Source organism: Cebidichthys violaceus, unplaced genomic scaffold (genome assembly GCF_023349555.1).
Source record: "Cebidichthys violaceus isolate CVI_PGR_0920_01 unplaced genomic scaffold, fCebVio1.0.p SCAF_1, whole genome shotgun sequence".
In the NCBI taxonomy this organism is placed as follows: Eukaryota; Metazoa; Chordata; class Actinopteri; order Perciformes; family Stichaeidae; genus Cebidichthys; species Cebidichthys violaceus.
Window position 1 is genome coordinate 5,040,174 of NW_027176262.1, and position 22,199 is coordinate 5,062,372.

The 22,199-nt window shown below is 42.5% G+C and overlaps 1 protein-coding gene across 3 annotated transcripts in view; it reads left to right on the forward strand.

Annotated features, from left to right (window-relative positions):
• Nucleotides 1-22,199, forward strand: part of LOC137870238 (galactosylgalactosylxylosylprotein 3-beta-glucuronosyltransferase 1) — a 72,479-nt gene that overhangs the window by 14,942 nt on the left and 35,338 nt on the right. For all 3 annotated transcript variants that reach the window (XM_068707285.1, XM_068707294.1, XM_068707304.1), the window contains exon 2: nucleotides 19,869-20,088. The gene's annotated coding sequence lies outside the window, so the exon portion shown is untranslated. The remainder of the gene's footprint in view (nucleotides 1-19,868; nucleotides 20,089-22,199) is intronic.

Genomic DNA, 22,199 nt, shown 5'->3' on the forward strand with positions numbered 1-22,199 from the left:
CAGCCTTTGGTGAAAATCACTTTCAAATAAAACAAAGAACTGTGGAATCTACGGATCATCGGCTGTACACGGAGTTCACTGCACTGACAATGTCGGTGGTAATCACCTATGATTGATAGGTACACTGTCCAAATGTGGTTTCTAACATGCTGAATTCAAATACAAAGGGGGAAAACAAGCTTTTACACCAAGTACAAAGCGGGAAAACGGGATGAAGATCAATATGGCTACCGCCACGGCATGTTGCAAATGAAAAGCATGCATGCCACGATAATGGTTATGGATTTCTGGGTGTGTGCGCCTCATGTTTTATCCCCATGCAGGTCTGAAATCTTTATATATGGTGCTGCAAAAATTGATTGATGAGGGCAGGGGACAGGGAGTGCATTTCTACATATAGTGAATTCTATTACAAGGTGTTCAATCACTGTGTAAAAGGGCAGAGAAATAGCCACTTCGTATAGTTTGGGTGTATTTTTTGGAGTGGAACCTTCTACATACAGTACACAGGACTGTAGATGTGTTTGAAAGACCAAATGACAGCGCTGCCTGCAGCTACTCTTGTGTAATTAGTAGCTGTCAGAGGCTTAGGTAAAGACAGAATATAGATGAACTTTAGACTTGTGTTTATACAGTGGGTGAGACGTTGCGAGAAAGCCAAACAATGTTTGGGATGAATGCATCGAGGAATAAAGAGCGAAAGAGCAACATTACAATATTTACCATGCTGTGAGAAGCGGGATAGCAGCCTTGAGATGCCTCACATCGTTTGTAATCAGTCAGACACCCTTTCTGCATCAGGCATCCTGGTGTGCTTTTGTGTGTGAGCCTTTCATAGAGAGTGTGAGTGTGAGTGTGAGTGTGTGTGTGTGTGTGAGGGTCACACTGTTTTATCCCCGATACATTTGTTTTTGTGAATAGGTTGTGCGATATTTGTGGCTGTCTGCTGTTACCAAGGTGATAACCGGTGTGTCATCCAAGCTATCATACCATGACCGTGAATCTGATCAGATATTGAAGGGCGCAATATATGACAAATTACATTTTTTCTCATATTTTACAGTAGATCTTTTGATGACGTCTATACGTTTTGTCATTGGTTTTGGCCAAAGGCTGGAGTATGAATTAATTTCAAGTTTGTAATTATCTTCCTCCAAGTCAGCCTCACATATCCACTGTGTGTCCTTTTCGTCATTATTACCGCACAGTGACAGCGACACATACTAAACATTCCTACCCAGGAGACTGCTGTTGAGTTATTTTAAAGTGTTTAACTTGTTGTTGTGTAAACCAAACTGCCACCGTTTCATGTTAACCACGTCTATAAAACTATGACGTTTTGCTATGAAGGACACGTTAAGCTCATGTCTTCACATAGACAGTAATGAAGACAGTAACATTTGACTTGTGTACTTATTTGGACAAGTTTTATTTGAGTTTTTGTTCTGTTGTTGGTATGGATGCTTTGATTGGGGCATTATCTGTGAGAGCAGACACTAAAAGTGTTCGGAATATCTTTTCAGCTCCAATGGCAAAACAGTTAACCAGCTGGGGGGCTGATGTCCTCATCAAAACAGTGACATCTAGTCTGGAATCCTGGCAAACGAGCTAATGGCTTCTACCACTGACTCGTGGTCAGTCACTTTATGCAAAGTACACTTTCACAATCCATCACATTATCCATTTTGATTCAAGCACTTTGTGTTTTGTAGTGTATGTTAAAGTAAGAAAAAAAATAAACACTCGAGTTTCAGTGGTGTCTTTTTATCCGTGCGTTATTTTAATGTTCTGGTTTTTCAGCAGACAATCCGATCAGCTGGTCAATGCAGCAGTAAAACAATAAAAGAGCACTGTAGGCCATCAAAAACACCCAAACAGCGGAGGTAAGCAAATAATAACTCCATGATACGAGCCATAATAAAAAACTCAAAAGGGAACTGAGGAAACATTTTCAAAGTTTTGGCCTCATCTTGCCAATATTTTTATGATTTCACTGTCACAAATGTATCATCTGTGTGCTTCTGCTGAAACAAAGGGAAGACATCATCCATACGAGACAGTGTAGGGCCTGATTTCAGGTACAGTGTATGACTCATGAGGTTGCAGCTGCTTAAATTGAGGCAATTTAAATTAAGCAAGTACATTAATGTTAACGTTTCGGTCGAGTCCTGTGCTTTGGCTGGTCCTGAATGCTGTGTACTGAGAGATTAGTGAGGCTATAGTGGTGCATTACGTCAGACAAAAGGAGCTAAATCTAAGAAGCTTTACGCCTTTTAAATGAAGAGGAAAAGGCCTTTAAAGTGTGGCAGGTGTGCTTCACATGAATCTGATAAGTGCACTGTGCCCAAAGGAGTTTTGCATAAACTGATATCATAGCAGCAGGCAAGGCATGATGTAAAATGCTCAAGACTCAAGCAAGAGAATAAGACATTAAAATTCAAATACAGCATTGATCATTAAGTCAGTACAACATTATAGAACCCATTTTAAAGACTACCTGTCATTACTGGAGACGTGCAACGGCAGCTTTGCTAACCACCCGATCGATACGGTCCCATTCACGCTGTTCCTTATTGGCAGCGGGCAGAGATTATAATAGTGTTGTTGAGATCTCACTCAGATCCGACCGACACAACATTGTTCAGCAAGATTGTAGCTGAGGTCGCAAAGGAAAGGTTAAGAGCGTCTCCGAAATGTCATTTCTAAATCGTAAAATATCACGCAAATACTTTGTTGTATGTTCATGTTAGTGTGTATAAGTGTGTGGCCTTTGTGTCCAATCAAAAGGACTCCATGAATACCCTTTTATATGCAATAAGAGCCAAAATAGAGAGTAAGAAAACTTTCAAATCTCTGACAAGTAGTTTAAATGTGTCCCACCCTGAGCCTTTATCTGTTTCTATTCGGTGTGATCAAATTTGTGTCCTCTCTTTATTTCATAATTGTGCAATCATGAGTCACTAACACTTATAAGTGGGCTGTGAAATGTGTGTCTACTTCATAATCAAGACAATAAAAACTAATAAACCCTGAAAAGTGGCATTTATTCTGCCAGCAGTGACTGAATCCGAACATATTGTGCGAGCGTGGCGGGAGAGGATACCCCGCTATCAAAAATTCCCCGATGCTACGGAGGAAGAAGAAAACACAAAGACTGAACATTTTCCTCTGGCTCAGATTACCACGCATGGCACGTTGCCCGCAGACGTGCAGCCGAGTTTTCTCACAGCTGAATTGTGACAGGAAATGTTAACTGAATTCCATTCGCCCAAGGTAATATCTCAAGGTTAAGATAAGCCATACATGATGTCTTTATTGTGTGAAATGAGACCTGCCTTAAGGCCACCAACCTACATCTCCGTCTTGCCTCTCAAAGAAACCAGCAGCCTGAACCCGTCTGCATGGGCCTCCACTCTGCCTGAAGGCACCGAGGTCGACTCAGTGTCAGCTCTGGAGCCCGGCTCTTGCCGCTGCCGGTTGGAGGTCATTGTGAACATGCAGGTGTTTTCTCACATGGTATCACTTTGACACAGGCACCCCTGATACCACTGGGCCGTAATGTAATTGCAACACAGCCCGGTGTTAGGGAGACAGAGCTGAAGCAGAGGATGGGCTGTCAGAATGAACGGACAAGAGGCAATACGCCCAGACTCTATCACTGTTAATTGAAGTGGAGAGAGAAAGAGGGATGGGGATGACAGAGAGGGAAGAGGCGGAGATAGATCAAGATAGGGCCAGAGGGAGGGAGGTATGACCTGCTGTAATAGTAACCTTATCTCCAGATGAACCTTTGCAGGTGTGTGAGAGGTTAATTCAATGTCGTGCCAGGGAGATGTACAGGGTCCATTCTACTGTGTCGTTTGGGAGATAGAGGGGAGATGGAATCTCTCTCCTTCTGGGAAAAAAAAAAAGAAGGTTTGTTTAAGGATTCATAGCTAATTGTAGATGCATGAATTGCCAAAGGAAGCTTATGCATTTCAAGTGCCATCAAAGGTAATCCTCTGTTTCAGAATAAAAAACTATTAATATCTTCTTCTTTTTTTTTACAGCTTTTTTTTTTAGGAGGGGATTTCTAAGCTGTCCATAGATTATGATGCATTAATCCAAATTACATTTACAGTACGAGCATTCATTTCCCAAAGGTGTGAGACACAAGCAAGAAGGAGGGAGAGGGGATGAGAGCCTCATTTGTTCTCCACTTGTTCCTGAGAGAATAGACTCATGATGTGGTAGGATTCCTGCAAAAGCCGCAGCAAACACATCCAGGGCTGCATTTTTTTTTAATATATATATATATATATATATATAAAGTGCTCTGTCAAAGGTGTGCACCTGCAGTATGTAGTGTTTTGACTTATCTGTGACACTTGAAGAGAGGTTGAATGAGATCGACCAGTGTGTCTAAAGACCGAAAAGAATAGAAAGTTGCACAGGCTTTTAATACCCGAGCCTGAGCTGTCACAAAGTTTCCATCCAAGGACACGAGTCTGACAGATGCTGTAAATGTTTCACAAGAAACAAGCTTGTATTGCCTTTGTAGTTATGAGCAACATATCCCTGAGAAAATCAATTCCACTCAACCCCTAACATACAGTACTTTTAAAACTGCTACAGGCTAAGCAAAGATATAAAATACCGCAGAATGTACACAAAGGACATGTTCTCAAAACCTGTCAGGTGACAAAAGCTGTTCCTGCAAAATATCTGACCGAATTATAAAAACACGGTTGTTCCTGTGTACATGTCATGATTTACATTTAACATGATATTAATCCTAAATCATTGGCTTTCACTGCCCTCTAACACATGTCTGTCCCATAAATATCACCGCATGATAAGTCACTATAAGTACACATGGAAACTTAAACAGGTGAGCACTGACAAATGCATCACTTGGGCAAACATGTTTTTTTGTGGAAGGGCAAAAAAATAAAAAACAAAAAGAGGCTTTTGAGAACAACTGCAGTGTATGTAGAGTTGGATTAAAAATACATTATCAAAGTCGAAAGTTTAATCAACCAATATACAAGCCCTATATTCTAGAACCCAGAACCCACCTGAGCCGTTCTAGAATCATGTGTCACCAATCTGGGGCTTGATGCCCAGTAAGAGTTGTGTGTCTTTAATGCAGCACATCCACAGGAGTTGATGGATGGCGGTATGAGGACAGAAGCCCTCTCTCTATTCATCAAAAACCAGACAACCCTCCTCGGGACTGGTGGCACAGGTGACAAATGAGAACTGAAGCCCCTGCTGGGGGGTGAAAAGGGTAAGAGCTTTGGAAGAAGTCCCAGCTTGGTCAAAAAGGACAGAGACCACTTATATTTGATCCATATTTGCTCCCCTGGCTGCTTATTATGCCCGGAGTTCATAAAATACCTCTGAACTTTTTTTTGTCTCGAGCAATGAAATGCATGACGAATCGCTTTTTGCACTTCAAGCGGGGTTCAATAAGTCCCCAAATTGGTACTTAGAAGTGTGCAGTGAGAATGAGACAGATGCGGCTGAAGGAGGCTGTGGATACTTGTGTCGACGTAAATCACATTTTGCATTTGGAAGCGCAAGGAGGCAGGCAGCGGGGAGAAGTGATTTTATTTGAAGCCCCATATCAACTGGCGGTTTCAATGCATATTGTTAGAAGCCTGTTGAAATGGGAGGAGAGTGCCCTGTCGGTGGGGAGAAAAGACGCATTAACTTGAGCGTCTCCCTGAAAATCCCCGAAAAGTCTTCTGAAAAATGACAACATCCTAATTCATCCATTATGCGTGTGTATACTGTGTTTATATATATATATATATATATATTTTGTATCGTCAGACGACAGCTTACTGTATTGAATTAGCTGCTAAACCTAGTGAAACTGTTTACTCGTAACATTCATATACAACAGCTTCACAGAACACACTAATACGTTTTGGAAAAAAAGGCGATCATCCAGAGGACTTTATGGCTTTCTGTTGTGTACGTTGTGAAACAGCATAGCGGCGTTACGCTCTATGTAACCGCAGGCACTGCCTTAGTGCTCCAATCTGCAGAGTTCCCTCTCCGGCACATTACTGGTCGACACGGGGAGAATGAGACCATTGAGACTGAATGGCACGACGTGCAATTCAGCGGCCCTTTCTGTGGAGGACAAGAGAGCGAGACAGGCTGCTTGTTTCTGTCAGTCAAGAGTACCTTTGTGTTAACCGAAAGCTGCGTAGTTTCAATCATGTTGGTGTGTCAGTATTTAGATTATACTGGGAGGCTACACACTTCATTATCAGTTGGGTTTGCATACCTCTATTCAAGGGCACCTTGGCTGTGATTGATGAGGGGGCAGAGTGTTTGTTTGTCTCTCTCATCGTTAAGATGTAAAATAGTCTGTAGACTGTAAAGATTCTCATCAGTCACATTTCAGTCACATTTTCTATCCTTCTTGCCTCCTACATTAAAACGTTTAAAGGGAAGGTTTCTGATGCGGAGGCAATTTTTATAGACTATTTCATGTTCTGTTGCTTGGCAATCCTTCCTATAGCAATACCTTGTGATAGCATCTCCAGGATGCACCTTGACAGCTAATTGCTCATCTGACTCTTTTATTTTGCAACGCAATAAGCTCTGTGATTCTTTATTTACTGGGTGGCTATCGGTAGGTATCTTAAAGCTGCATTAATCAATGTGTGGCATTATTTGTCCTCTGTAGAAAAACATCAAAACAAGCTAGCAGGTACACAACCACCACGTATCGCTAGCTTAGACGTTTAGTTATGGCTTTTTGAATACTTTGCCTTCTTTCGTATTGAGCACAAATGTTTTTTCCGTGGTTACTTTAGGAATTTAAGTCCATTATTCACTTAATTTTTGCTCTGTTATGTTCCCCAACAACGTCTGAGAAACATGTCTTGGTATTTACACTCGACATTGCTCACCAGCTAGTTGCTAGCTTTGTCTCATAGTCACAGAAACATTGTTAGCGCCTTGTCACATTGTCAAACAGGCTGGGCAATTATTGTACAATAGGTCTGTCTGAATTCTTTTTTTTTGGAAAAGACTTCAAACAGATGTTATGAGAATTCAGCCACACAATGTGTTTAAAACCTAAATAATGAGATAAAAAAGAAGCTAAGAAGCTCCATAGAGCTGCCGGCTTTAAAGTCCTTGGTTATTTTGTTGCACTATGAGCCACTCTTTCACATAACACAGTCATTTTTTCAATGTCAGTATTAAAACCATTAATTAATGCAGGTTTAAATTTAAATTTGAGGGGTAAATTGTGTCAGTTTTTCCATTTACACGACAAGAGAAATGAACTCTGCACACACACACACACACACACACACACACACACACACAAGGACATGCAGAAGCATGCACGCTTTGTGTTGGCTTAATTATGAACTGACTTTGACTCTGACTTTCATTTTGCAGCTTAAACCATCCATGTCCCAAATGCAAAAGAATCCATAAAACTGTTCAACTTTCCAGGATAATTCTTATCACCAGTGGCTCTGTGTAGTTTAGAGGATAGAGGGAGGGGTTCACCCTCTACAGTCGTTTTATGAGGACTGATTTGCAAATCTTGTTTGGTTTGATGTTTTCACATGCTATTGATTTTTCGCTGAGTGCTCAGGGTGGTAAATTATCACAGTGGATGTATTGCCTTCGATGCAAGTTCAGCATTGTTTACCGAGGAGGGGCTGTTTAATTGCACTTTGTGCTTAGCGCTGAAAGCAGTGAAGCTTCACATGGAAATCTATTTGGATTCGAGAAATTTGTTTAGTTTAATTGAATTTGTTTGGAAGAGATGATTGGAAAAACTTTAATATCATTAACAATGCATTGCACTTCATTTACATTTTGCAACCTCTCTGACCACAATGATGCAATTTAATTTCTCAGTAAACCAACAGTCCTCATGAGTCAACCTATAGCCCTATAAATACAAACATATAAAAAAAGTCCACATTTTCAAGTAAAACAATAAAAAAACACACAGTCTGCAATGTTTAACCCTCAAGAGGAAACAAGCTAAGAGAAGCGAATCCATTTCTTATGGTTTTCGGGTGTGTTCAAACTAAATACGAAGCAAATTGTGATCTTGCTATATTTGCTTCATTCTGTTTACTGGAGTGCAGCAACAAACAGCCAGTGGACGAGACTTTAAATTAGCTGTACTTAGCAACGTGCCTGTATGTGTGTGTGCTACGGCTCAGACACAGAGAGATTGTTAACTTGCCTGCAACTCCAGCTTATATGTTCCAGCATACCCCCTCCTGTCCACGCTTGTTGTTTCGCATCTTTGCAAAAACTTTCTATGCTTTCTTTTTGCCTCTAATTTTCTCTTCCATTCAGTCAGAAGACAGTTTGCAGAGACAGGTTTGAAACCAAAAACTAATAACTGCACTCTCCTGCAACCACAGCCTGTCAGTTGTTTTCAAAATGTTCAAGGCAAAGTATTTTAAAGTTAAAACTTTTTCCCAAATCCTTGGAAGTGTGAATTTGATAGAACAGTACTTCTGCGGCAAGACATTTTAAGTACATATACTTACGTACTTAAGTGTGCGTGTGAGTAATAAGCGAGGCAGCGCTGAGAGAGTGCACTCCTTACCTGCTGATAAATGTTTCAGCTGTGTGCTGCAGGCACAATAATGTCGGAAATGCAAGCTGTACACCACAGTTGCCCCTTTGAGATCAGATAAAAGTGTAAGCTTTAGACCTCCATGCCCTCCAATTCAATGTCAGTCACTCACACTGAGGCCAGTTTTTCCTGTGGTAACACTGTGGAGAATTCTAGGTCTCACACTCGCCGCTGCAGTACATCCTATCAGTCTCTTCATAAAGCCGCTATTTTTCTCTTTTGCCTTGAGCAAGTGTTACGCATGGTTGAGTGTCCACAGGGAGCCTCAGTGAACATGCAGTCTCAGTGTGACAGGTCAGTTCCCAAATAGAGGTTACTCCTACAACACTTAACCACTGAAGACATACCTGTGTATGCCCACGTTAACACGGAAGACTTAGAAATGCATACTGCACGTAAACATACAAGTGCATGCGCACATACTGTATGCTGCATGTAAAAAAAAAAAAAAAAAAAGCCATTGAGATGAAAGTAAATGTTGGAAAAAAGTGTGCAGTAGATAGGTAATTGGATTCAGCGAGATAATCAAAATTGGAATCTCTCCTGCCATTAATCTATTCAGTGAAATATGCAGATCAGAGGATTTATCTTTATTAACATCAGCAGTTTGCAGATAGATTCTATACGTCTGAAATACATCCAACAAGCTCCGTTTTTCTTTCTTTTTTATCCCAGTCAGCAATTAGACCAAACCTCTACCTCCGATGTTTGCAATGTGATCTGCTATGTCGGCATATTCCCTCCCTTCATTAGAGCGTCTGTCTCGCTAAATACTTTTACAATTAGAATGAAGATCTTCTTAATGGCTGGAAAACTCATCCTGCGAGTGAGACGTGGGGATTTCTTTTCCCGTGGACCAAGCTGATGTATTGCATCTCTGCAGCAATTAAGTGGAAGGAACAGAGAAACCAATACAGAGCCATCTTCCAATGTAGGCTCTCTGGGAGACTGGCAAAGGAAAGGAGCCTTAAGGCCCAAATGATGGTGCGTCTCCTGGGTTTGATCTCTTTGAGCCTGGCTGTAATGACTCGCTCTCCAGAGATCTCCCATCTGACAAAAACCTTGATGTTAAATCCAAGAGTAAAGGTCTGGACTGGCAGCCGCAGGAGTGCATCAAATCAATTAAGAAATCATTCAATGGTCACCACATTGAGTGTTTTTTTTATGATTCTTTTAAAGATTATATAGAGTAAAAGCCTCATTATGAAATGATCCAGTTGAGGGGTTTGCAGAAGACTTTTTTTTTTTTTAAAGACTTTCAGTAAATAGAGCCTGAGGGGAGCATAAAATGTGCTGGACTCTGCATTTTAAAAAGTTTTGGGGTGAAATAGACCCGTAGCCTTTTCCAGTCCTAATGAATCATCTATCAGATAAATTAATTCCTCCTATATGCCTTCAAAAATCTATCAGTATGGATTCAACCACATCCTTTCTGCGCCGTATGTTTTCCCTGCTCACCCAGTCAATGGACAGAAAATGCTCACTTCGCAGAGAGACCACACTGCTGCATCAAATCAAGATAAGACGCCTCTGCAACTCTCTGCAACTTTTTCACCAGTCACCAGCGACGGCACGGAGCATCATGTTGTAGGAGAAAACGCAGGGGTCAAAATCCCCTGATCGAATGTGAAGTAGCGCCTGAAAGAGCGCTGAGTGAACCAGACAGTGCTCTGTCAGGCCTGCTGACGGCAGATGGGGGCGGATGCCTCGTCATTTGTCTCTCTTGTGATCGGAGCTGTCAGTAGAGATTCATCTCGTGAGAAATAAACCGTCCTGCTTATACAGCTTCTGTCACAAGTAGTTCTATTGTCTCGAAAACGTTGACTCAATAATGTTAGATCGATAGATAGATAGATAAATAGACTCATATATGGACTCATGTGTCTGGAAATAAAAGTTGAATATAGATATTATAAGTGTCTGAAGCTCGAAATGTGTGCAGCTTGTGCATGCATGTCACTGCAGCTGAGCGTTACATAAAGCCCATAAACCTGGTGTAGGAGTCGTCATGCTGCTCACACCGCCGCTTGTCAGACGGTGCTGTGAGGAAACTGTTAACCACGTCTTTATCCAAACGTGGCAGGCTGTCCGAGCCATGCAGTAGCACTGATCGAACAAGGACATTCGTGTTCTTTTTAATGCCTCCCCTCTCACTAAGATTACTTAAGCCCCCTGTTTTACGGGTAGCGGAGCCCTTCAATTTCCCCAAGCCCCGGTAATTATGCAGACTAGGAGTACGAGCCATGTGATTGTGTTCTACGGCAGAAGGTATATTACCTTTTTAGGGGTGTCAAGGAGAGCACCTCGGGGAGCAACTTATAATTGCAGCTGGCACGGGTTTCAATTGTGAGAGCATGTTAGGGGGATTTTCTTATTGTTTGCTTGACTGCACTGGCGACCACGGTCATGTTCAGACTGCCGGTGTGTGGCTGTGGAGTGAAACGTGTCGGTAATATTTAGAGGTCAGCTCTAATGCGGAGGCATTTACTGCAGAACAGTGACACCCATCACTGTCCCAACAGTAACACGCATATTGAGGCACTTCAATTAAACAAAATGGAAAAAACTGTTACTGTTACTGTTACAGAGAGGTTTTTAGTCACACATGGCTCTATGGTTGGCAATGTTATATATCTGAACACATATTGAATGGATCCTCAGACTTTTATGGTCACTCACGGATGAATCCTACTGACTTTTCCTCTAGCGCCACCATGAGGTTGACATGTCTAGTCAATTTCTTGACTACTGTTGGATGGATTGTCAAGAAATTTGCTACAGCAGGCATGTCTCTTAAAATTTTGTCCCCATACAAAAATACTGCATCGTTTTGAGGGAAACATATTTTGTTGTGGATTGCGTTTTGCTTTTGACGTGTCACAAATAAGTCCGCTGGAGGAGGTCGGGGTTCTGGATGCAAACTGCAAATATAATCAATATGCAATTTAGTTGTATGGGTATGTCATTTCGGAGACAGGGTGTGCTACAGATATTCAAGATTGTAAGGACTTTGTTAAATCCCCTAATCTAGTGCCATCAGCACGTCAAAATTTCAAATTTGGCCAATACTTTGGTTTATGACCAGATACCTGCAAAACAAATGCAATTTAATTCAGTGAGTAATAAAGTAAAATCATATCAATACTTATGAACTTTGAATCAGGAACTCCTGTATTTGGAACAAGTAGCTCATGAAAAATATGCTGTGTCAGATTTAATCTACAGCTGTAACAGGTACATATTTAATCAACGCTGTTTATCTTCTGCTGTGTATAGACCAGTGACCTGCGGTGAGGTTCGTGGCTGGTGAGATTTGTAAATATATGAACCCAATAGAGTAGCTTACATCACCATTCAATTGGCAGCTTGAACATTGACTACTTGTTGTTTTTCATATTTCATATCAGCATTCTTTACACACACATAGGTAAGGTACATATTTGATTCCACCGGGAGCATGTGAGCCGCGAGCGTTTCAGAAGCGGAGCGTTTCAGAAGCGGAGTGCTAAATTGCGACATCCTGCGATAATCTGTGTAACAACCCCGGATTTATAAAGAGAACAACAAACACATAAAAGGTTACTTTACCTGTCCGACGTTGAATTGCTGTTGATTTGGTCATATCTCCCTTTTGAGAAATGTTTAAGCTTGGACGTAGAATATTCCATTTTTGTGGTCAAAGCAAAATATAAGAAGAAGAAAAGTGTAGAAGAAGAGCAACGACAGAACAAGCATGAATCCGACCCGTGGGCTCTTGCTCGCCCCCTTCTTTGAGGCAGAGGTACTGTTTGCCTCCCCTCTGTGCTTTTTCACTGCGGTTTCTGTCAGATCAGCAACACTAAATATGTTCTACACAGACGTGGACTACATTACCTATTCTATGGAAAGAAAGGACATATAATAAAAGTGTCTACAGATATTACAGTGGTGACAAACAATGAGAAAGCAAAAGGCACGCGCCTTGTCTCATTCTCAGGTTGCACAGTAGTTTTTAGTGTGCGCTGGTTAGCTCTATAATTTACTTGAAGTTAAGTATCAGATTGGTCTCACTATCGACCCATAATTATAGGACTCACATGAGGCCAAAGAATCCTGGTTGGGACATCCCTAATTATTTCTATGAGCATATCACCATGCTGATGTTAGCATTTAGCTCAAAGCCCCACTTTGCCTACGTACACCCTCACAGTGGTGCTACCATGTCTTAGTCTTGTTTCAGCCACGGGGCAAGTCATTTCAAAATGTATATAATGATATATATATATCCATAACGTCTCACTCAAGTGATATAATCCAGAGTGTGGATAAGGAGCGGTTAATTCATAATGGCTGTCCTCTTTTGATATGCATCATTAACAGCATAGCTCTTTCACGCCGCTAAGTGACCCGCTTGTCATTCAGCTGCAATCCTTACGATGCTCACTTCAGCGCTGAGGTCAGCAGAGGTGTTGTGAACAATAATCACGCAGAGAACGACACCGCTAAAAGACGAACCAAGTGAGATAAAGTGTTAAATATTTCAAGCAGCACAGGCTTGTTGTCTTTCTACAGCGACTGCCACAGTTGCGATAATGGCAGCTCATAAACATTCATCACAGGAACGGCGACTAAACTGCAAGCCTGGAGCCTGGAGCCTGTCATCGCCTCCAAAGTTTCCCACAGTGTCTGGTGGCCACTCGTACCGTTCTGCCGGTGTAATGCCGCCAACCAAACATGAGACGCGAAGCTACCAAGTGCAAACAGCAGCAGGCACCTACACTGCTAGCCACTAGTAAAAGTGACCCCCTTCTCTCGATGGTCGCCCTGGGATCAGTTGAGCTCCTGCAGAAGCTGAAAATGACCCTGATCGGTTGAGCGACAGCTGTGAAGATGAAAGGCATCAAGTGAAAGGTCGTGGTTGCTTCTTCACTTTGGAAGTGAGTGCTCTATTTGTGTGATGGTACTTGAAACGCCAAACACTGGCCTGTCACGTCGGCCGTCCAAGGGTAAAGGCGCTATAGGAAAAGTACACAGCAGCTATGAGCAACACTTTTGATTCACACAGGTTCACTGAGGTGGTGTTGATGATTCCTGGTCATGAAAAGCAACAGATATTTCTTTTAAAATAATGTAAATGAATGAAAGGAGTAGCTCTTGTTCGTACTGGAAACAGTATTTCAGAGTAGTGTTGCGTTCCAGCAGGTCACAACATGGAGAGCCATTATCTATTTATACCCCAGAGACCAACTGAGATTCTGGCTGTTTCACCAGCAGCACCTTCAGGCTGATGATGTTATTCCTGTACAGCTCTGCAGCTCTGGTTGAGGCTGGGAATTCTTCACAGGGATCAGTGTATTCCAGAAATGGTGTGGGTGGTGTCTGTGTGTGTGTGTGTGTGTGTGTGTGTGTATATATTTATATATATATATATATAGTGTGTGTGTGTGTGTGTGTGTGTGTGTGTGTGTGTGTGTGTGTATGGGGCAGGGGGAAGAGAGGTAATATTATAGGGGGATTGCCTGTAAAGCCACAACCTTCTCCTGTCCTCTGTCTCTGTCAGAAGTTCTCCCTGAGGGGGATCAGCTGGTAGCGTCGAGAGGAGGCTGTTCAAAAGTATTTGCCAAACTCCTGGAGGGTGAGGGTTGCTCTTAACTCCTGCTGCAATGCAAACAAAAAAAAAAGTCCATTTAAACAATTAATTGAATCTTTTAAGTCAATAGTATGAAAAGGAAGCAGCCAGACTTCTTAGAGACTGTATTATTACATTTTCCGAAGGTGTGGTAGTGCAGTAGTCAGTATGTGGCAATAGCTGGGCAGGTCCAAGCCAGAACATGGGGGCACTTTGACGCGGTCAGAATATATCAATATTACTGATCACAGGGCTGAAACCCTGCAACAAAGACCTAATATTGTCAAAGAAATGGCAGCCACTGGGGAAATGTGTCGTTATATTGCACGCATTCATGTGTATCATCAATGGAACAATCTGCTTATATTGGCTGATGTAGCGTTGGAATCCACACCGGACTTTGTGGAGAGTAAGATTTGAGGCCATAACACCAGAACTATGTAGGACACAACAGTATCGTGGCCAATTTTATGTAGGACATTTCCTCTATAATTCAACAGAGCCGATAAAGCCACAGTCTTTTTTGTATTTTGCCAGCTGGTCTCTCTGAACACGATAGGCAACACGATGGTCCGACAGTGGTAAGGATAAAGACCCCGCAAGGTGAATAAATAGTTCTTCTGAGTTAACCCGCGCTGAGGTTTTTTTTCTTCCTCACACGCCATCAGTCCCAGCTGCCATGCGTCGCCATGGCAACCGATGGTCAGGCTAAGCTCAGCACGGCACAGCACAGTTTCGGTCTTGAGAGAAATCGTAAACAGGAGGACAAACAAAGGCGGCTCTCCAAAGCTGTGATGAGGAAGCGCGGCGCGGCGCTGACACCAGCCTGCGTCTGCAAATGATCCTGCTCGTGTGAAGTCTGCGCGGCATCCATCATCCACCTCTCGTGCTATTTCACCGTGTCATCGCGCACAGTGCACAATTAAATTGTGTACCTCGCAGAATGTATGAGGGCGTCGGGAGATTATCGCTGTAAAATCTTTCAAATAATTCACCTTGGAGATAATTACACCACATCATCGCTATTAGGCCTCTGACATTTCCTTTATTCTTTAATGTGAGTGTGATGACAGGCTAACATTAAATTGAACGAGCTTCTACCCTGCTGATAATCGACTCAATGGGTTATTATGAATTTAACTGGATGGCTGGGAGTTCTACGGGCTCGAGGGCGACCCGGACGCGTGATGATTGTTCTTGTAAAAGGACATCCAGTGCTCTGTGGCTTGGCCTTCATTGAGCTGTCAGGAGCTGTGGGGGATGCAGCGCTGTCAGCCTGCCTGCCCACCTCCACCATCCATGAGATCGATCACGCCGCCGTCTCCCAGAGAAACCCAACCACCGCAGCTCCTCCAATTACTGCTGATGGGCCTCATCTTTCCATCAGAATAGGCGTCAGAGCCGTACGGCGCCTTTCAGGGACACGGAGAGAAAGAGGGAGAAAGGATGGAGTGGCGAGCCTCGCGGTGGAAAAGAGAGGAGAAGAAGAAAGAGTAAGAATGTGGTGACAAGCGTGGCGTGCCCAGCTGGTGAAACCTCCCGTGCTGAACTTTGCCAAGACGGATGCTGAACTTAGACCCGCGTGTGCATTATTAATATTGACCACTTACACGAGAATAAAGAAGCATTTACTCACCAACTGACATGCCTGAATTAATCATAGAGCCGTACTCAAAGGCAAGATGAATTCTCTTTCATGACAAACCTGGCAATTTACACTTAAGTGACAGACGTCTTCAGAATGAAAAAAAAGGCCACCAGGTCTGTCATTATCTCCGGCATTATCTGACGCACCATCAAAGATTCAGCAGAGGAGAGGCTTTGTTTTTCTTTTCTAAGCAGGGCATTTTCCACTCGACGATATAATTCCTCAACGGCGATCACTCATGCTTTAAAAGAAGAAGATTACTATCAGTGATGGGATTATTATACGTCTGGAGAATTTCTGCACTGCAATGTAGCAAAGGTCTGACCCTCCAAGGATACAAAGATACACATAAAAGCAGTAACTATAGTGAATTCTGCAAAAAATAATAATGTGATTCTCCCTTGCCATAGTGCAGCGGTTGCCTTTCTTGCCTCGGGAAAGTGAGCCTGTATGTGCACTGAAGTATATATTGTTGTTGATCCATATACCTTAACAGTGTGTGCCTGTGTTTTATTCTGATGGCCTGCAGATGGCCCCCGTCGGGTCCATCAGGTGGAAGCACAATTAGAAAGGATTGTCCCTGCAGGGCTCTTACAGCTTCTACTCCAGACCCTGAGATAGATTAGAAAATATATCAAAAACGTTGCAGCTGTCTGTAGATATAGAAATATATATCCCAATCAAAACTGCATAAAGGAAGAGAAGGTTCCTATTTTTACACCTTATTGTGTCTTGAGTTCTTCCTGCAAGACAACCTCTGCAGGAAGAAGCATTGATTCTTGATGGTGCGTTTGTGTGTAGCCCACATACAGAACATCGGTCCATCTCTATTCTGATGGGTTGCATCAGCAGGTTTGAAGTCAATCAATACCAACACCACCTCGTCTGGTCTCTCTCACTCTCTCTGCTCCCTCCATCCAATCCTCCGTCTTCATGTTTTGTCCTCCATCCGTCACTGTCACTGACGCACAGAATGATCGCAGTCGCAGTGGTCAGCCCACGTCAGAGCCACAGCTCGCCGCACAGTATGAGCTTGTCTGGAAGTCTGGAAGTGTGTGTGTGTGTGTGTGTGTGTGTGTGTGTGTGTGTGTGTGTGTGTGTGTGCATGTCTGCGGGCTCCCACACACGTCCACGTTTGTGTGTGTGTGTGTGTGTGTGTGTGTGTGTTTAAGTGTTCGGTGTCTGGTCATAGAGCAGAACGGGACAGAATGGAGACGCCTGCTGCAGTCAACACACTCTGAAATCCGATGTTTGTGCTTTGACTCCGTCAAGTCGGGAAGGAGTTTCTGAGTGCATCGCAGATGGATACATTTATTTAATACATCACAATCCCATGGAGAGAACTGAATCACAGGGATTATCTATATAATAAAATATATTGTATAGGAACATGAAAAGAAAATGAGTTGGGAGTATCTTCAGTCACTTTTTTGTTTAAGAAAAACAAATCTTCCCTTTTAGGGTCTTAGTTAGGTTCGTAGATAGAGACTTCTGCTTTAAGCCGTCTTTTTGAATAGAGGGGGGCCACTCCCATTTGTAGCTCATGAATATTGATGTTATTATACAAATGAGCCAGAAACGGCCTGAGGCAGATAGGCAGGTGTGGAGTTTTGGGAGGAACTTATCAGTCTGGATTTAAACATTTAAATGACTTAATATCCATCCTCATTTAAAAAGCGTATCTTGAAAACTATCACTATCCTTTGCTCACACCGTATCACACCTCCCATCAGCAGCCGATTTATATTCAGCTTAGTAACCATAGCTACGCGTGGCACAAAAGACACATTTTGGGCTGGTGCCTGGTTTTATCTCTGAGCTATTAACCCCCAATGAGCAGAGGCACAGCTTGAGATCCTTGGCCTCCTTTGGTCGCTCTACAGTCTAAGCTCACAATTATTGCTGTTTGAACTTTTTCCATCACGGTCCCTCGGCACGGAAATTACCTGCTGAGTAACTCGGTGTCCTTTAACTGTTTTGAAACACACTATTTTTGAGTTTCTCTGACTTAAAATCTGGTCTGTTAGTATTATATTCTGCTGTTTTGTGTGCTTTGAATACTTTCATGCGGACTATTGATACTGTTTTTGTTTTATGTTGATTTTTATGCACGGCCCACAATTCCGTTTATATAACACATCTCCGATTTTTTTTTGTATTTAACCTGACACAGTTTCATGCTTTTGAGCCTCTAACCATGAGGGGGGATGCAGTGATGTATTGTTCCCTGCCATGCAGGAGGTGTAGGTTGGAACAGGTCTTTCAATCTCCATCATGTCAGAGCAAAACAAACATGGCGTGATGGTGGAGGAGTGTGTATGTCTCTGTGGTATATGTGTGAAATCAGACCCGAAGCATTCTGGAGTTCACTTGAAAACACAGTTTTACATTAAAGATAAAGACCATTTCAAAATGTTAGTCAACATCACTGAAATATTAATCACATCAATTTAAAATGCATTTCAAGTAAATATTGCTCTCTAAATGACACGTGTGTTTGTGTACATGATGATTTCTTTTCTGGTGCTACTGACACTATTTTCTAGTGTTTGCTTAAATCTTATAACTGTCACTTGTGTGGCCAAGCTTTAGATGTATTGTACACATATGTGATGGCATATTCACATTATCCGGGAAAAACAGCTTTTGCACGCGTCTCCTCAATTATTGTGCGTGTAGCAACGGCTCTGTGTGGATGTCTGCTGTGCTCAGAGCACCAAGGGTGCGGCAAAAATTCATATTTGTTGAACTTTGACCCGCGCTGTGTTGACCTTCGTGGGCGCAGGCAATCGCTGTGGACCACTGCTTCAATCCATTCATAACAATGCAATACCAAGGGTTTCGCCAGGAGATGTTGCCGTTTTGGTATTAGATGCTTCGAAACAGTGAACCGTCCCTGACAAACTTGTTTGCTTCAGAAAGCTTCATTCGTCCATCGCTAGTAATTTTGAATTAAAATCCTCTGGCTCAGGTCGAGAATCAGCGAGTCAGCTGGATCTACAGAAGGGGTATTCCCCATGGATTTCCGATAATTACTTTCTTCCCCTATGACAACCCTATTGAATTTAGATTAGACCAATAACAAACCTGCGACACTGCGCGCCCTCTGCATCGCATCTTGTCAAATCGGCTCTTAATGTGCTCGACCCTTGTCTCATTTCTCCGCACTTTGCATCAGCCGGTCCTCCTCTGCAGCCGCTGCGGCTGCCCACAGGCGAGCACAACCAGAACTGTGGCAGAAGAGGCGCACAGAGGAAGTCTCATCAATAATGTAGCGCGGCAGCTGGGGGAGAAGAGTTGTGGTGGAGTGAGTGAGAACTGCGTCTGGTGTTTGTCTTATTTCTTCCAAATGGACGTTTTGAGATGACACTCCCTAGAGGGCACGTGTAAGACGAAGGAGGCTATTAATAGCTGGCAGGCTGAATACATTGTCAAATTTGTGTATAGATGTGCATCTGGCCATATTTTAGCAAGTTTTTTCTTTGCCGTTCTGTCATTTTTCCCCCAGGATGCAGGTAAAATAAACTAATTAATAACACAGGAAAGTATATATATATATATATATATATATATATATATATTTAATAAGGCTACCCAGGTTGTTTTTGTTCTGTGTCTGTGTGACGAATATGTGAAATACTTTAATAACTATGGAGCTGAAGTCAGCTACATGGGTGTAGTCCTAATAGGCACACCCCATGGAGGCCAAAACAAAAATCTCATCAATTTCCTGTCTGTCAAGCAGCTTGTAACTATACCTCCCCAGTGTCCTCAGACGCACACACAATGATTAACTCTCCCGACAGCTGTCCAGATGCAAACACAAATCGCGTCACCGAGGCACTGGGAATGACCCGTCTGCTGTTATAGTATGGCAGCGTCTCCTCCCAGCTGCCATCCTGCTCATTCCCTTTTCTTCAATGCCCCTCATTGTATTGGGAAGAGGAAGCCCATTCTTTACTCGCATCTCTCTCGTGCTCTTGTTTCTCCAGGGGCCGGCCCTGAGGACGTGAAACTGTCGGGAGAGTTTGGAGGTCACAGCTTCCCCGCTGCCTTAGACCACCTTCAACGGCACACATCTCTGCTCGCCAGGCGGCACCGATTAAGGCCGGCTTGAGACAAAGAGTTGTGACAGTATCCGACGACACAAGGAGGAAAGGAATACGCTGGAGGAGTGGCCTGTGCTTGCTGCAGACGGGCAAAGGACTGCTTGTGAGTAACCTATTGTTGTCATTGTTGTGGCAGAACACATTTCCATATAACTGGCCAGGACGCATTCATATGCATTTGATGTTTTCCCAGAACAGCAATGAAGAAGTTTATAATCAGTATTCCATCTACCGATCAATGCAAATTTGTAATTCCTTTGTTAGGAGCAGTGTATTTATATCCAGAGATGTTTTTCAAATATATATATGTACCTTGACAATCTTGCTTTGTTCTGTTTTCAATGTCACAAGCACGGATGCCTTATATATATTTCTTATATTTTCCTACAAGGCAGCTAAAATTAAAACTCTGTGAGCATCAAAGGATGTTTTACTTAAGGTAAAAGGAGGATGCCGGTGAAACCTCCTCCCACTTCTCACTCTCTGTCTCCCTCTATCAAGGATATCTTCCTACTTCCTGTCTCGCTGCTTGTCCAATATATAGTCCATTTTCACCAGGAAATCCAGGCGAGGAATTAGGTGGAAGACAGGGGCAAAATGATCTGACAGATCCACTTACTCCGGCTACATGCGGACCCCCTGGCCTCCGATATTATTAGAGGTTGATATATATGTGGGCACAGTGCACGGGAGCATAGGGGAGAAGATTGGGAGACGAGAGGAAGGCAGGGAGGGGGGAAGGTGTGAGAGCTCAAGATCCGACGCTGCTGATGACAAATCCGAGGAAATAATCTTAAGGTGTGGAGGCAGCGAATGATGAGATAGTGAGGTGTGTGTGTGTGTGTGTGTGTGTGTGTGTGTGTGTGTGTGTGTGTGTGTGTGTGTGTGTGTGTGTGAGTGTGTAAGAGAGGCTTGGCTGTTAAATCGCTTGTAGGCTCTGTTTTCTCCTCACTACCAAAGAGTAGAAAATATCATGATTTCTTATTGGCAAGCCTAGGGTAAGATGAATCTAAACCTTATACTCTCATATTGCCTTTTTCCCAGTGCGAACAAACACAGCTGAAAGTAAGACAGGTTAGCACACAGATATATATACGTCTTACATAAGCCAAGGTGCCCTGGGATCACACCACCGGTCCATAGCTATGTCTCACACTGCACCAAATATTCAACTTTTGTATATATTACACCATTTTCTCACAGATGATGCAAAAGCATAACAATGAGATGAAAATTATGCTTTTGTTAAAAGTCAGGACATAGATGCACTGTAGTTCTTGGATATACCAACATGTACAGTATATAATATGCAGCATGCAGTATTTTTTACAGACATTCATCGTCACCCAAGAACAAATCCTCCTGACTTTGATTCCAGACTTTACCTCTAACACCCTCATGAGGTTGACATTTTGGCTTCTAGTGAGTGAAATTTTGTACAGATATTTATGATTCACAGAGTATAAATCCTTTTCCAGTAGTTCGAAACCACTCAACCCATGAAATATCTCAACACAAAAGCTTTTACAGACATTCATGGTTCCCAGAGGATGTATCCTCATGTTCTTTGGTGATCCTCTCACTTTTCACCTAGTGGCATCATCAGGTCAATTTTAGTCTGTCTTTGATTTATGACTGAATATTATAACTAATGACATCCCGCCAGCCTCAGCTGTACTTTGTGTTTAGTGCTAATTAGCAAATGTTAGCATGCTAACACGCTAAACAAAGATGATAAACATGTTAAATTGTATACCTGTGTAGCATCAGCATATTAGCATTGTCTTTGAGAGCATATACACAAAATAACAGCATTAACTCACAACGTGATGAAATGCAATAGAACAGCTCCGCAATGAATCCTACATTTTCCATTCCTTTTTTTCCTTTGTTTTTCTAAAGCTAACCTATTATTGTTGAGACTGCGGCAGAGAGCTATTGATTTAACTCTGTTTTCACATTTGAGTTTGTTCTATTGGGCTTTATTTTATGGGGCTTTATTGTATTGCCGTGTATATAACCATGTTCCATGACATTAAATGCTCTTACATGCAATATTCACACTGGCAGCGTGACTCTAGGTGGGTGCTAGGCAAACTGTGAGAATAGGCGGCGTTCCATAACGTCATGATCATAGTTTTATTTCTCTCCAACAGGCTTAGAGCACATAGCATATGTTATGTAATAATTTAGATAGCACTCCAAACCTCCTTA